The sequence below is a fragment of the Camelus dromedarius genome, chromosome Y (genome assembly GCF_036321535.1).
Source record: "Camelus dromedarius isolate mCamDro1 chromosome Y, mCamDro1.pat, whole genome shotgun sequence".
NCBI lineage: Eukaryota > Metazoa > Chordata > Mammalia > Artiodactyla > Camelidae > Camelus > Camelus dromedarius.
In genome coordinates, this window is record NC_087473.1 from 17,938,734 (window position 1) to 17,954,061 (window position 15,328).

Sequence of the window (15,328 nt, forward strand, 5' to 3'; positions counted from 1 at the left end):
GCAGTTTATGAACATTTTTCTCTTCATAAGCAGTCCGTGTAGTAGTGTCACCTGCACAAGGGCATAGTCTTTGGACGTTGGGGTTCGCTGCATCCCCAGTGTGCAGGACTGGTGAGTGAATGAGTCAGTGTGTGTCCCCAGGGATTTCTGTTCCTGATGGTCACATGTGGGCAACCATGCATGTAAGAGAGACATTTGGTGAAAAGAAACCCTGAAGGACCTGTTAGTGACCTGGAGTCCAGAGCCAGGAGCTGGGGTCAGTCAGGCTGACTCACTGGAGTGTGGTTGATGTTGAATGTGTTTTTGTCAGCGGAGTTCCTTGGCCCATCAAACAACGCTGTAGTAGGTCCAGTTGGACTGACTCAGGTATTTTTACAAGGAAATCGAAGTTGGCCAGCATCCCCCAATCTAGTCCTAGTTGCAGTCAAAATACATAAAGAAAGGGAAAGACAGCCATGGTGGATCCAGTAACATACGTAGGCACTTAAAATGGAGATTCCCTCCCAGAAACTGACTCACAGAGAACAGGGGACCTTGTACATTTCAGCATCGCTTCCACGGTCACTTCAGTAGTGTGTCTCAGAAAGGCCCACCATCTTTCCATTAAATGTCAGGGGTTTGGAAAACACTTTGAGGTTTTAAACAGCCTCAGGAAAGATGAGCTAACTGCTAAATGGGAATGTCAGGGGCAAAGTCTACACCTGATGTCAAATTTTCTCACTTGTTCTGTTTTTATGTTGTTTGTCTTTGAAAATCCCTCCAACCAGTGTATTGGTGAAGAAAATAACATTAAAGAAAAGCAAAGACAAATCTACCATAGCCTGTGACCTCTTGTTTCGTCTGGAATCGTTTAGGCATGCAAGTAGACTTGGGCACGACTAAATATGAACTCTTAACAAATGTCAGAGATCACCACTGCCAGGATAAAAGGTCCCCATTGTCTCTCTTTTCTGAATTTATCTTTGACGTGATGTCCCTGTGTTGGTATTGGTCAGTAGTTGTCTGTTTGTTCATTGTTTAGATTTCATCACGCGTGTGATTTACTGAATGATGGACACTCCATCAGTCTGTCCCAGGACATAGCCTGTGATCTAAACGCTTATTGTCAATGAAATGGGAAATTTTTTCCATGCCTCCACCCTGCTCTAAGTAATGAGTGAGGAGTAGCTAAGGTCAAATTGAAAGCAGAAGGCAAGGAGAAGAACTATGACTCCCAGACCAGCCCCTCTCAAGGTGTGTGCACTCATTTGTAGAAATCCTTATTTCTCTGTGGGGTGACTTGACCTTGCCTTTATTTTTGGACACCTTAGAAAAATATATGTGCTAGCACCAGTATACAAGAAATTTTATCTGTATATGCAATTAAAGGACCGTGTGTTCTGTAAGATTGCTACTGTCCAGTGTTTGCTCTGCGTTCAGTTAATATGAATTTACACCTGTCACGTGTCAACCTCACCCAAGTCTCAATATTCACCAGGAATCAGGCAGACTGGATTCAGGATCCAGGATGTTATCTCTCTGTGAAAGGAGACAGAAGACAAGCAATGCTCCCCCACTGTTGCCAAATATGTCACCTGTTTCTAAGTTCTAGGATGAAAAAATAAAGCAAGGCAGGACCATGGAGTGTATCTGGGTCATTTTGTTCAAGGAGATAGAATTTCCAAAGTGAAAGGTTGTAGGTGAAGCTCTGAGGAGAGTTAGAAGAGTGAATTGAGTGTGTATCTGGGACAGGAACATGCAGAGGACAGAAACTGAGAATGTGTTATGGAAGGTCCTTTCAGTTGTTTCCATCAATATTCTAAAGTTGTGTGCACTTTGTAAGGCATTTCCATGTATAGGAATCATGAAATATTTGAGACATCTAAAACTTGTCAGTGGTATGTTGAGTGTTGTGTTGAAACACCTAGAAATACATCTAGCAGTCTTGTAGATGGCAACATTTATAGTAGGAACGAAAGAAATTAAGTCACAAGTTAGTGCTCCCTGAACGAACATATGAATAATCTGTAAAGAAACGGCTACCTGAATGGACAAAAATATGACTCGCTATTCTTATTGTTGTATGCATAAAATAAAAGCTGTTCTCCAGCATATTATTATGGTTGTGCATTAATAAAAATGCATGCTTTTGTAAAATGTAGACTTTATAACAGTCTTTTTTTTTTTTTTTTTTTTTTTGGTATCAGTGTTTCATTGTTGAAGCTATGGGTGTATAATCATCCTGCCCCATCCCCAAGATGGGTTCACAGTTTTGAAGGTACAAGCCTACTACTGTGAATCCCCTTGTACCCAGCAAAGAAATAAAAGTTGTCTCTTTTCTTCTAACCTCCAAGACCCTGTGTGTGTGTGTAATTTGACTCATCAGCGAAGGGGACCAATAGTTGGGCAGCATAGTTAGTTTGCACTGTTTTGTCAATTTCTGGTGTATAACACAATGCTTAGTCATATATGAACATACGCGTATTTGTTTCCATGTTGTTTTTCACCGTAGGTTCCTACGAGGTATTGACTATACAGTATCAGCATGTGTATCTATTATGTATATATATAAGCTAGTATCTGCAAATCTCAAACTTCCAATTCATCTCTTCTGACTGCCTCCCCAGCCCTGATAATGATGTTTGTCATCTGTGTCCTTGAGTATGCGTATGTTTTGCAGGCTCTTTTTTTTTTTTTTTAATTCCACATATAGGTGATATCATACTGTATTTTTTTGGTTTGATAGGTTTTCTTGCATTAGCTTGGTTTGTTTTTGCTTTTTGTGACTCTGTTTTATGCTCTTGATTTGTAGTTACCTCGTTTTTTAAGTATGTTATCATCGTACTATACCTGTTTGCTTTAGACTGGTAGTCATGTAGGCTCAAGCATATCCTAAAAAAAGAGTAACAAAAAGAAAGAAAAAATGGAAGTGGAAAAAAGCTACATTGTTTTGCTTTCCTCTCCAGCTTTCCATGATTTTGATACCATTTTTTTTTAACACATCTTCATGTTCATTCTCTTGGAACTGATTTTGTTATCTCATTTCCACTTATTTTTTTCTCATTTCTATAGCTTCCTGCTTCTTTTCAATTAAGAGGAGACCTCTCAATATTTCTTTTAGCTTAGGTTTTGTCATGCTGAGCCCTTTCAATTTTTGCTTGTCTGTGGAAGTCTTTCTCTCTCCTTCTACTCCAAAGGATAGTCTTCCTGGATACAGAATCCTAGGTTGCTGCTTTTTCTCATTCAGGACTTTGAATCTATCTTGCCCCTCCCTTCTGGCCTGCAGTGTTTGTGTAGAGAAATCAGGTGAAAGCATTATGAGGGTTCCCTTGTAAATTAGTGTTTTTCTCCTGCTGCCATGAGAATGCTTTCTTCATCGTTAACTTTGGCTGTCTTGATTATAATTTGTCTTGGTGTAGGTCTGATTGTGGTCTTGTTTAGGAACCTGTGTGCTTCCTGTACTTGAGTATCTGTTTCCTTCTTTAGGTTTGGAAAGTTTTAAGTCTTGATTGCTTCAACTACCTTTTCAGTCCTGTTTTGTCTTTCCTTTTTTTTTTTTTTTTTTTTTGTGGAACTTCTCTGTGACGTGTAGGTTGGCACACTTTATATTATCCCAAAGGTCCCTTCTGTCGGTTTCATTGGTTTTCACTTGTTATTATGTCTCATGTTCTGATTGCGTTACTTCTGTTTTCCTGTTGTCTAGATCACTTATTTATTTCTCTAAATTATTTAGTGTGCTTTTGACTGCCTTTAGCTCAGGTCTTATGTCAGCCATTGAATTTTCTGTTTTGAAATGACTCCACTTTATTGTTTCTATATTCTTTTTATATTATTGACTGAATCTTTTCATAGTCTATTGTTTTTCAATATTTTTATCACCCCCTTTTGGAAATCATGACCTATTAGATTGTTGAGGTCTATCTCATGATTTTCTCTTTGTGGGTTTTTTCTGGCAAAGACCCACCATGGAAGAATGAGTTATTGGAAACTTTATCAAGTCAAGACAGTGAGAGGGAGCCAGAGACCACGTCCAACTCCCTGAGCTCCTCCAAAACTGGTGTAGTTATTGTGCGTAGTCACACACAGGATTCAGTTAATACAGGTGAAAGGAATGTGTAAGGGGCGTGGTGTACATGCAGGTATGCAGGTCAGCAGTTTTGTGAAAAACAGAAACATTGTTCTTTATCTACATGTTTAGGAATAAGTTTACAATGTCTAGGGAGCATACAACTGATAATGGAAACCAGGCAGGCACTAGGACTCCAAAAAGATCAAGAACTAACCAGGTGCGTGAAGGTTGCCCTGCTGTTTTCAGCAGGGGCGAGAGGTAGTGGTTTTCCAAGAAGCAGAAGCAACCCTACAGCTACAACGTACACCTAAGATAAGTGAGGCGTGTCTTGCCTTTTTCGGCAAGACAAGGAGCAGCAGTTTTCTGCGTCGCAGCCCTACAACTTAATTACCCATGTGTGTGCTCCCACACTGTGTCAGCGGATTTATCCTGTTCTTTTCCTTCGGGCTGGTTCCTTTGCTTCCTCATTTTCCTTATATTTCTCTCGCTGTATAGACTTAGGAGTATCAGTTATCTGCTGTGGTCTTCAGGGGCTTTTTGTTTGTTTGTTTTTATTTAAAGTGGGAGTGTTTCTGTGCAGACTGTGTGCATCTACCAGTTTTTTTTTTTTTTGCGAGGGCTGTTCTTAGAATGGATGGTTGCCACGTCTTTCATCCATGAGTGTTGACTGGTATCCCTTTGATTGTTGGTGTCATTGATGTTGTGCAGTTCAGAGCCTACATTGATTGTTGTTGTAGCGCCGCGCCTCCTTTTTTGTTCTGTGGTTATCACAGCACTGGCAGGGTCCTGGTCTGCTCCCTGACTGTCAGAATAAAGGCTTCTAGAACTAATTCTAAGCTGTGGTGTGTAGTGGGCAGGGCTCCAGCGCTTCAGCTGCGAAGAAGATTAGGTATTAGATGTTCGGTGAGAAGTGCCCTCTGTGGTGTTGTGTGTCACTTGTTATGCAGCTTATAAAGTACTCTTTGTTGATGCTGCCTTTGTCACCGCCTTAGCTCTGGGAATGTCAGCCCCCTGCTATGATGTCCCCCAGGTTCTCAGCTCATGAATCACCAGGGCAGATCCACCAGTGACAGGCGATAGAACCCACCATAGCAAGTGTGCAGGCACACACCTGAAGCTGTGGTGTGCCCCAGCGTGCGCAGACCCCAGTCCTGCCTCCCTGCGTTGTACCGTCTGGTGTGCTGGCCTGTTGTAAATTGCCTTTCTCACCTGGTGCTGTAAACACATCTCATTCCCTCCTGTGAGTTTGCACGTCCAGGGGATATGGATTCAGCTTTCAGCCCCACCTCTTTGCAGTAGTGATGGTCTCTGCTGTCTCCTCAGGAAAACAGCAGGAATAGCGCCAAAGGGACACTGGGGCTATGGTGTGGGTATGATGCGCCCCTCCCCCCCACACACACATAGACAGTGGTGCTTTTTTACGGGGGTCCCAGGGTGTTGTGTTCCACACACACCCCCAGCCTTACACCGCCCTCCAATCCTGTTAGGCTCTCTGTGCAGTGGGCTCCAGCCCTCTTCCTGGGCACCTGACTGATCTCCCACAGTCAGTTCCAGCCTGTCCGTGCTGGCTCGTGTCTAGTGCTGGGATCGCCGAGACCCTGTATGCCATTTAACTTTGTTCTGTCTGTCATGTGTATGCGACTTTCTCCTGTAGCCTTGGAAGCTCTGCTTCTGTCTACGCTGCCCAGCAAGAGGGAGGACATCCCAATGTGAGGATGCCTTTCTTCCTTTAGCTCTCCCTCCCTGCAGGACCAGTCCCACAATACTTTGGGTTTTTTTTTTTTTTTTTTTTTTTAATGTTTCTCTCTTACTGGATTTTGTGATATTCCCCTTGTATTTCGAAGTGGGAGAGACTGCCAGATTTTCGTAGGTGTTCCGTGTGGTTCTTTGAGTTTGTAAATCAAATTCTTCTATTTGGGGGTGAGGGTGGCCTGGAAGTTCCTCCTGTGCCACCACGTCCCCTCTCTCTATACACCAATCTCTTCAATGTATGTAGTCCCATCTAATGGATTCAGGAGCAAGTTGTAAATATGGAATATTTCAATATGAAATCATGGTTCTGTGTCTCCAGAAGTCTTTGTCAGAGTTAAGGTATTTCTTCTTTGAATGTTTGACAGTTTTTGCTAGTGAAGTCTTCTGGACCTGACGCTTCTTCCTGCAGAATCCTGCGATGACAGAATGCATTTCCTTAATGAAGAAGATAGAGATGTTCGGTTTCATCGTGACTCAATCCTTGTAAGATCCCTTTCAGGAAACGTGTCCATTTCATCAAAAATATTACTTTGCTTAGTGTTTTTGTATTGTCCTTATTTCTGGAGGATTTGTGGTCAAATTTTGAATTTCGTTTATTATACTGATCTCACAAAGCTGTATGTCAGACACAAAAATGTATATATAAACGTGTAATATTTCAGTTTTTCCATGAGATTATTCCACGTCATGCCTTTCCACCTTCCCTGAGGTACTGATGTGAGATTGAAACCCTCTCTCTGTCTTCTGTTGTGTGTGTATATATCCACCTCCCTACAGTGCAGCGTGTCCACACGCACCCTGTACACCAGCTTCAGGAGTCCACACACCACCCACCTCTTTTACATGCGAGGACAGTTCAAACATGGCATTCACTTCTCCATTACTTCTCTCAAAAGTCGTGGTAATCTTCCTTCCTGGTGCCTTTGACTTTGTCCAACTGGAGTCCAGTTGAAGACCATCTCTATGTAGTAACCGAAAGATTGATTCTGTTGAGTATGATTGAGGTGTAGTTTCATTTCCCCAGGCCTTGGGCAGCTCTCTGACCTTTGGCCCCAGATCTAGGGTGCAGGCTGTCTTCGATCATGGATACCCGGAGGACCATGCGCACCTGCTCCCTGTGCTCTGCCCACTCCTTGGAGATTCCCATGTTTCGTGCCCTTGGAAGCACAGAGGAAGGAATACTGTCTACAGATCCTGTGTTCTCTGTCTATAGATACAACTTTCACACTGAGCTCTCAGTCACCTTCTTCCTGCAAGCACTGCTGCGTCTTCGTGGTGCTGTGGAGGGACCACGTCTCAGCTACTGCCCATCTTTTATGACTAGTGACCCATCAGTAACAATGACCAGTCCTTCTGCTCCATTTCAGTGCTGTGCTGTAGGAAAAGGCATGACCCCTGGATTATGGAGCATGGCATATCACGCTCTCCCTTCATAAATTCCAGTGCGTCCCACACACCTTTCTTTCCCTGGAACGAATAGGATGCTCCGTGGGGACTTTTTCTTGACCGCAGTGCCCCATCCCACTGCAATAATGAGCCCATAGTCCTCTTCCTTTCCCACGAGGGTGTAGTCCTTTTTCTCCCTGTCACCTGGATGCGTCAAGAACATCTCTAGTTTACTCTTATCAGACTTGTCTCTTTTGGAACATCTGTCCTATTAAAGGAACGTGTTCCTGGATGTTTAATGTGGCTATTTGTGAGTTTTAAACTAGGTTACTTTCTGCACAGATACACATGCACGGAGTACTGACTAAATCAATTTATTTAAACCATCAGAAATCAAATACCACCAAAGAGGACATGAACACTGAGCAGGAGAGAAGAAATGGGAAAGGAAGTATGATTACGGAGAGAGAGAGATGATGCTATGGTGAACCAGGAATGTTGTCTCCATAGTGTTGATCCTGATTCCATGGAGAAGATGACTTGCCTGGTTCTCTGTGACGTGTTCTGTAGGTGAATAAAACAGGACAGGTGTTAGTTGAGTTGACTGTATGACAGGTGACAGGGCTGAGCTTCAGGAAGTAGGACGTCCAAGGGCAGAGGAGGTGCTAGTGAAACCAGTGGGCAAATTCCACGTGGACTTTCATACTCCGTATGCCTCTGATATAGGGGTATGTATTTTGAAATTTTTTCAGTGATGTACATATGGTGGGGCATCTCGTGTAGGATCGATTCTAGGAGTTTTGTGATAACGGGATGTATGCTCATCGAATGGTTCATCTAAAAATGATAGACAGGATCTGTGGTTGAGTTATACTTCAGTTGTCTAGTTTCAAGTTTTGTTTTCAGTGGATTGAAGAAATATAGTCATCTGGAAGCTAGAGGGGTTTTTTGGTTTTTTTCTTGACATAACCTTAACAAAATCACCTCCTGAAGAGGAATATGAACGAAATGCGTGTTTCAGTCAGCGCGGTTGTAATGTCTTCAGTGAGGGTGTTGCAATTATGTACGATTCTCTATTGCTTTTACAACAATGATGAGTTCTCTGTAAGCCCATTTGTCCAGGAGGCTGGCTGTATATGGACAACCCTCAGGTCAGGAGTGACTGGCAAATTAATTAGTTTTCTTCAACTTCTGGCAAGTCTGGCAAGACCCTAATGTCTGTCATCTGCATGAATCCTACATCATGGTACTTTGTCACCCAAACTAGATCCCCTGTCATTGGCCAATTATTAATCTGCAATTTAATAAGCCTCAAGAGAAGAAAAATACCCCTCATGTAAGGAAACCCATTCTCCAGTGACATAATTTAAATGACTTTTGCAGAAGTCATTGGCACCTTCAAAATTTGGCCCATATGAAGTCACTGTGTGTCCTGAGTAGTGTATTTGTTAGAGCAGCAGTAAGAATTGGTCGTTTTTACTTACAGTTACTTGGTGCTGAAGTCCTCTTTTATTTAACAGTTTAACAGTCTGAGGGAAAATCAAAGGGTCAGGAATAAAACGACCACTCAGTACTACCATTTCCCAGTGCTTCCAAGGCTTGTTTTTTTAAGGAACACATTTTATAAAATATTCTTCATTGACTAAGTTAATTTCAAATGAATCATTCTGTTTCCTGACAATCTGTTTGCATCCCACATGTATGATGTTTTCAGGAAAAATGTGTAACTTCATTACCGAGGCAGAGGACTTTCATAATATTTTCTTCTGAAATCTCATTCTCCGCCACCAGGTTCTTGAACTTCTCAATGTATTTCTCATCAATATCACATTCTCTGCCTAAAAATCATAATGCAGAAAGTAGAATTTCAGCCACTAGAACCTCTGAAATTTCTAAAAAGAAAATAAAAAATTCAATGTACAAGTCAGATCTTTACTTATCACAGTTTTAACAGGGTCTCAGACAGCAATGTCTGCTGCCTGTGTTCAGGATGAAACCCCGTGTGACTCTGTTACTACTTTCTCTCCAGCATCAGCACCAAACTCCAAAGACTCAACTGGACCTCTGAGAATCTGGCACCTGATTCTTCACAAATATGGAAAGTATTTCCTTCTTTACCAGCTTCCTAGCATCTGTGCCTGACATTCAAGCCTCATTCTCACCCAAATATTCTGGAAACGTGTTCTCACCTCCCAGAGACACATGGACCCTGTGACACATGGTTACGTGAGATGATTTGTTCTGTAATTAAACTATAGTTGTACCCAGTACTTTTTGAAATAGACACCTGTTTTCCCTGGGTCGACAACACTTCTCAGTGAGCCCATGTGGTCATCTTTGGTGATGTCTGTGTTCATAAGGACATGACATAAGAGAAATTGAGCAGGTTGAAAATTATTTTAAAATCTTCAGTTCCAGGTCTTAGAACGCATTGGGTAGTGGCATAATAGGAAGAAATTGAGGTCAACCGTTTTTTAGCCATGGCTTGAAATTAGTTGACGCTTCCAGAAACTATTTTGAAAACAACTCATTTTTTAAAATTCCTGAATTTTAACACATGGGACTTATATTTTGAAGTGTCAGATGATCTGTTTCTTCCCACTGCTACAAGCTCCTCTTTTTTACCTTTGTTACTTTGTAAATCACATCACAGGATCATCAGTGAACACAACGATGTAGGCCTTGTCAATCGGCGATGAGTCATATGTGCACCTGGTGACTTTCTGAATAAAAATGCTGACACCGGATGTGTTACAGTGACCATGGGGATCATTGGGTGTGGTACATACCAAACAGTTCGACCAGTGTGGTCTCGTTGCCGTCTTCATCCACACAGACAACAGTTACTTCCAGGACATCTTCGGACAGTTGAGTAACTCTCACTTCCTTTATGCAGCCATCTGTGAGTGAGCGAGAGTAGACATGTATACACATGCATCTTCATTGATTGTGCATTAGCCTGTGTTGTTCTGTGTGTCCCTCCATCACTGCGGTGATGCTGCAGGCAGTCATGATGGCGAGGACAGCGGGAAAAGCCTTCCTTATCACCACCTTCTAATACAGGTAATCGGGTCACACCTTGCAGTCTTACTAGGCTGTTTTCTAGAACATGTGTTCTAAGGAAGCCTGTGTGTTTATTTGCTTGTTTAATAAGATGTGCATATTATCACATGCAAGTTCAAAAACTCTGTATATTTCTGGTGTCCCAGCAATGGAGTTGATTTCTCTTTGGAACCAAAAGCGACTGACGATTCATCACTTGGTGTTATGAGTGCTGCCCTGTACCGTGCAATCTTCTGAACACTGTGTATGACTGACTCCATTCCCTCTGCCCTTCAGTCTCACTGTGTCACATCACAGATGTGCAGAGGCCCCTACCATGTGTGTGTCTGAGTTAGGACAGGTTTACTTCCCAGGGTATGGAGAAAGTGATGGCCTCACAGTGAATGCTCACCCCCTGGAGGGGTGAACCTCGCCTCTCTGGCTCCATCTGTCCACCTGCCATGCTTCTCTTCAGAAGAACAAGCAGTGATCTACTCTGCATTTCCTCTAAATCCATTCTGCGTCGTAGCCCTCCTGACACCTTATTGGAATCCCTCATCAGGATCTAGTTTGAAACTACCAGCTGTGTGCCTGAAAAAGAAAAATACCATTACCGACTCTGAAATATCAGGCATCTGCCAAAGCAAAGACTAAGTAACAGCCAACACAACTCGGAGTTTCAGACAGGTCTGTCCCCTTGCCCAAGGCCACTGCAGGTCCATGGGACTTGGGTTCCACTGGGACAGTTTCAGTCAGGTTTCATGCATCTCTTCAGGTTCTCAGTCCCCACCTATATGATACCTATCATTTTACAGAGGAGGGTTTGCACACAATCTCACAACAGGCTGTATGTGTTTTGAAGGGGAGGCAGGCAGTGAGGGTTAAGCGCATCTCCCGGGCCCCCTGCTGTGGTCACGGCGCTGCTGGTGCCGTGCTGGCCGTGGCTGCTCGTCACGTCCCCAGAACAACGCTGGGGGGGCTGCAACCACTCGTTCCCAATGTGTGTAGAACAGGCCAGGTGTTCCTTTCTCTTCCTTCTTAAATTGTCCTGTCAATGTCCACATAGGAAGGATTCGCCAAAATGGAAAAATTTAAAGAAAAAGTACTAAAAGCATGAATGATTCAGCCAAAGGGAAATAATACTATAGGAATAAAAAAAAAATACGAACATCCTTTAGGAAATGTCCTGATATAAAAACTTACTGATGAATATGTAGGGGAATCCTTCTGGCATATATTTTACTTATTTCTATTTATGTGCTATTCCTTGTGTTACACCAGGGTTGGGACCTCATATTGATATATATTTCAATTTTTATCATTCATGTACCCCTTAGGACATTGAAATTTAGGGATGCTTTTTTGGGCCATTAGAAAACTTAGCCATTTAAATCTTACCCACCAACCCCATTGTTTTCAACACAATAAAGCAATATGTTTGGTGTTTCAATTCACTGTTCTTTTGAGGATGTAATATCATTGGCTATATAAGAATTTATTAAGTGTTCTTAGATGGTTTTCAAAAGGTGTATCCTGCAGAATGAATTAGATTTGTTAGCTCAAGATAGATCCCTGATACGTTAGTTCCTAAGGTTGTATGAAAGAATCTGGAAAGAATTTCATGAACATGAGAACCTCCTGAAGAGACCGTTCTATGTGGTTAATCTGTCATTGACTGCACTCAGGGTCGGGAGGGACCATCCATATCATGTGATGTTAGTCTTTGTTCATCACAAAACAAAGTGCCTGGAAAAGTTAAGGCTTATTGTCTGGTCATACCTCTCACATGTGGTAGAACTAGAATTTTAAAATACGGAGTTCTTGAAGGAATTTGAGGCCACAATCCTTACCTGATATACTTATATCCATAAAACAGACATCCTTACAATCTATTTCATAAACCCCTTCTTCATTTATTTTCTTGGTAATTTGTGGTTTACATTTTTCTCCCAACCTTAAAAGCAAAGCAGATACACATTGGTGTCTAAAAATAATTAACAGTTTGACATTTAATAAGAATATTCTTTGACCTTCCCAAGTCCCTATGTCACCTGTCACGTTAGTGCCTGTAAACAAGGAGACATTCAAAAGATGAGAAAGAAGCTCTAAGATCAAGTAACTGTGAAGGCGCAAAGATGCCTGGTTACACATAAAGTCTGAGCGGAATCTCCAAAGATACCCTTAAGATAACAAAAGAGATCATGTTTAAAGCCTAAGGAACATGAATATACGTAGAATTTGGGTAAGGAAAAGAAAAGTAACAAGGCTTTTCTTGAAACTAATAACTTTCAAGACATATATAATATGTTTTCTCACAACTGTGGCCAAGATTTCTTAGAAAATATCAGATAAAAGAACAACAAGAATGAAAAGACACGAATGTGTTTAAGTGTATCCACAACACAAAGTCTTCTATCAAAACGCTGTGAGAGAATTAAACATTGAAAAACATATATGTATGTGTGTCAAAAAATTGGCCACATGAAACGTCATTTAAATATAGAGTATTAAAGCATATGGAAATTATGAGCAGGAAGACAATATGGTATTATTCTTAATTTGTCTGATAGTTAACAGGTACATCGACTATGATAGGATATAAACGTGTGTGGGTGTGTTTTGATTACAGGTAGGCTATCAAATGTATGTTATATACAGTCAGTTATATGTATTTGTTTATCTTTAAAACAGTCTCTCCAAACTTAAAGCTCTCAGTTGACTTCTTAATGCTTTTATGCTTCAAAATATCTATCTGAGTGTGCGTGCTCCTGGTAAAACCCCTGCCACGAGGAGAACACTCCATGAGCAGCACTGGGAGCTGTGGCGACCTTGATACATTTAGTGATGATTGTAAATCACAGTGAGTCAGCCCTTCAGGGCCAAGGCCGTTTTGTCTTGTGCCCACAGCCTCTGGGCCTCAGAGAGAAGTGTGTCCTACAAGTCGGACATGGTCTCAAGGCCCTAGGACTGAAGGGACGGAGGCCGGGACCCTCTATTTCCTGCTGCATTGGTGTTTCTTTCCTTGAGTGGGTTCCCTCCAGTGGAGCAGCAGTGAGTTTCCGTCTAAGGAAAGGCTCCCGGACGTTCTCTAGATTCTGACCCCAGACTTGACTAAGAAAGTCCACATACCCTTCTAATCCTCAGATACCCAGGAGTTGCAGTCTTCCACCTAACCCAGATACTTCACAGCACGTGTGGAAGCCAGACCTTTTCTCAGGGTTTGAGATTTATGTGAGTCTTCCCTGTGTGTTATTTTTACTTACGTGGCCCTAAGTGTGAAGGTGATTGTGCCAGTTTCGTCGTCTGTTTGAATTGCACAGATCAAACACTGGCATGCACACGTCGCACTGGTCTCTGTGTTACTGGCTGCGATATAAATGAGTTTCCATTCTGAAACCTGCAAGCAAAATTCCTCTCAGGAACTGTAGTTTATCTCTTTTCATGGTGTCCACCACCGTCTGTCATGACTTTCCCTTCACATCTGCACGTCAGCACAAATTACTTACCTGGTATGCATAAAGCAGGGTTCATAAAAGATGGTAAAAACACAAGGCAAAGGGAAAACATGGAGTGGAGATTTTTCAGAGGTCATTTACCCAATGGGAAATGGAAGAGCTCCAGTGGGACAGGTCTCTGGCCGACCCCCCCTTGTCTTGTACAAGGACAGGAAAGGTGCAGAAGAGCCCAATGAAAGATGGTGTGGACAATACGGAGATAGTATAGGAGAAGTGCAGATGCCATTTAGACAAGCAGTTCTCAGTTGGAGGTAGGTGGCCAGGTGACGTGCACGGAAATACGGATACACATAATCAGAAACCAAAAGGACAGACAGATAGACAGACAGATGCACACACACACACACACACACACACACACACACACACACACACACACACACACACACACACAAAACCTCCTCCCAGATGAGCCCATCCCTGATACCTCTGATTGAGCCTCATCAGTTTGAAGTTCTTGGGTGGCACAAAGCACACCAAGGACAAGAGTCAGGAACAGAATCTTCATCCTGGCGGTTCTTCCAGTCCTCCTCTTGGAGAAGCTGAGCGTGCCGTGTGCCAGTTGCTGGAAGGAATCTTTTTCTGTGCCCATTTTATAGTAGCCGTCTGTGTCCTGACCCATAATGAACCAATGATTGTTAATCTAAGAATCTGGTTACACAGACATCCTCTTAGGATATCCTGGTTGGCAGGGAGGAGCTTTTCTGGACATCCATTATTTTTGCTTGAGATTAGTTTTAAGTGAAGCCTCAGTTGATCCGGACACTTGACCTTTGGGTTGAGTGAGTAGTCACAGTATAGTTGAGTTGTTTCAAGGACAGTGATATTTATTTTCTTTTATATCCTGAGTTCCAGAATGAGGTAAGTCGAAGACACCTGTCCCAAAGTCAGAAGTTACTTCTTTAACATTGAGGGGATGTATTTAAACTTATCTTCGCAAACTAAGGATGGTACTGCTTGGTATAGCAAGATTCCACTGATTACCTAAGAGACCTTAGGAAAGTCTCCAAACCCTGAGGGGAGGAAAAGATCAGCACAAACCTGTATCTCCCCGACCCTCCCCACACAGGGAACTGGCATCCTTCTCACTAAGAGGACCTTCCATGCAGATGCCCAACAACCTCTTGTGAAAAAGACACATGAGCAGTTCATTGTCTTAGGTGTATTTTCCAAACATCTTTTTTTTACAATCTTATCTTTAACATCTTATTTATTCATTGATTCAGTTGCTTCTCCAGGCAAGCAAGAAAGGTTGATGTTAGTTCCTCTAACTTTTAGAAGTTTGAAAGAAAAATTGAAATTTCTTATCTTTGTGCTTCTGGTTATTTTCTAAGACACTGAAACAGCCAAAGCAGTTTTTGTTTGTCTTCTCTCCCTAAAATTGTATTCCTGTTCATTTCCTTTCTAGGTAATTGTAAGATACATTCTATGAGATATATTTTGTTGTGACTATTGAAAAGATACTCAGATGACGTCCCACTGATCTTTGTGTCAACACCTAGAGTCCCGACTCAGTTTGAACTGTTCCCCAGATACACACAGCCTCAGCATCTCTGTATTTGAGGGCGGTTGTAAGCGGTCTTCA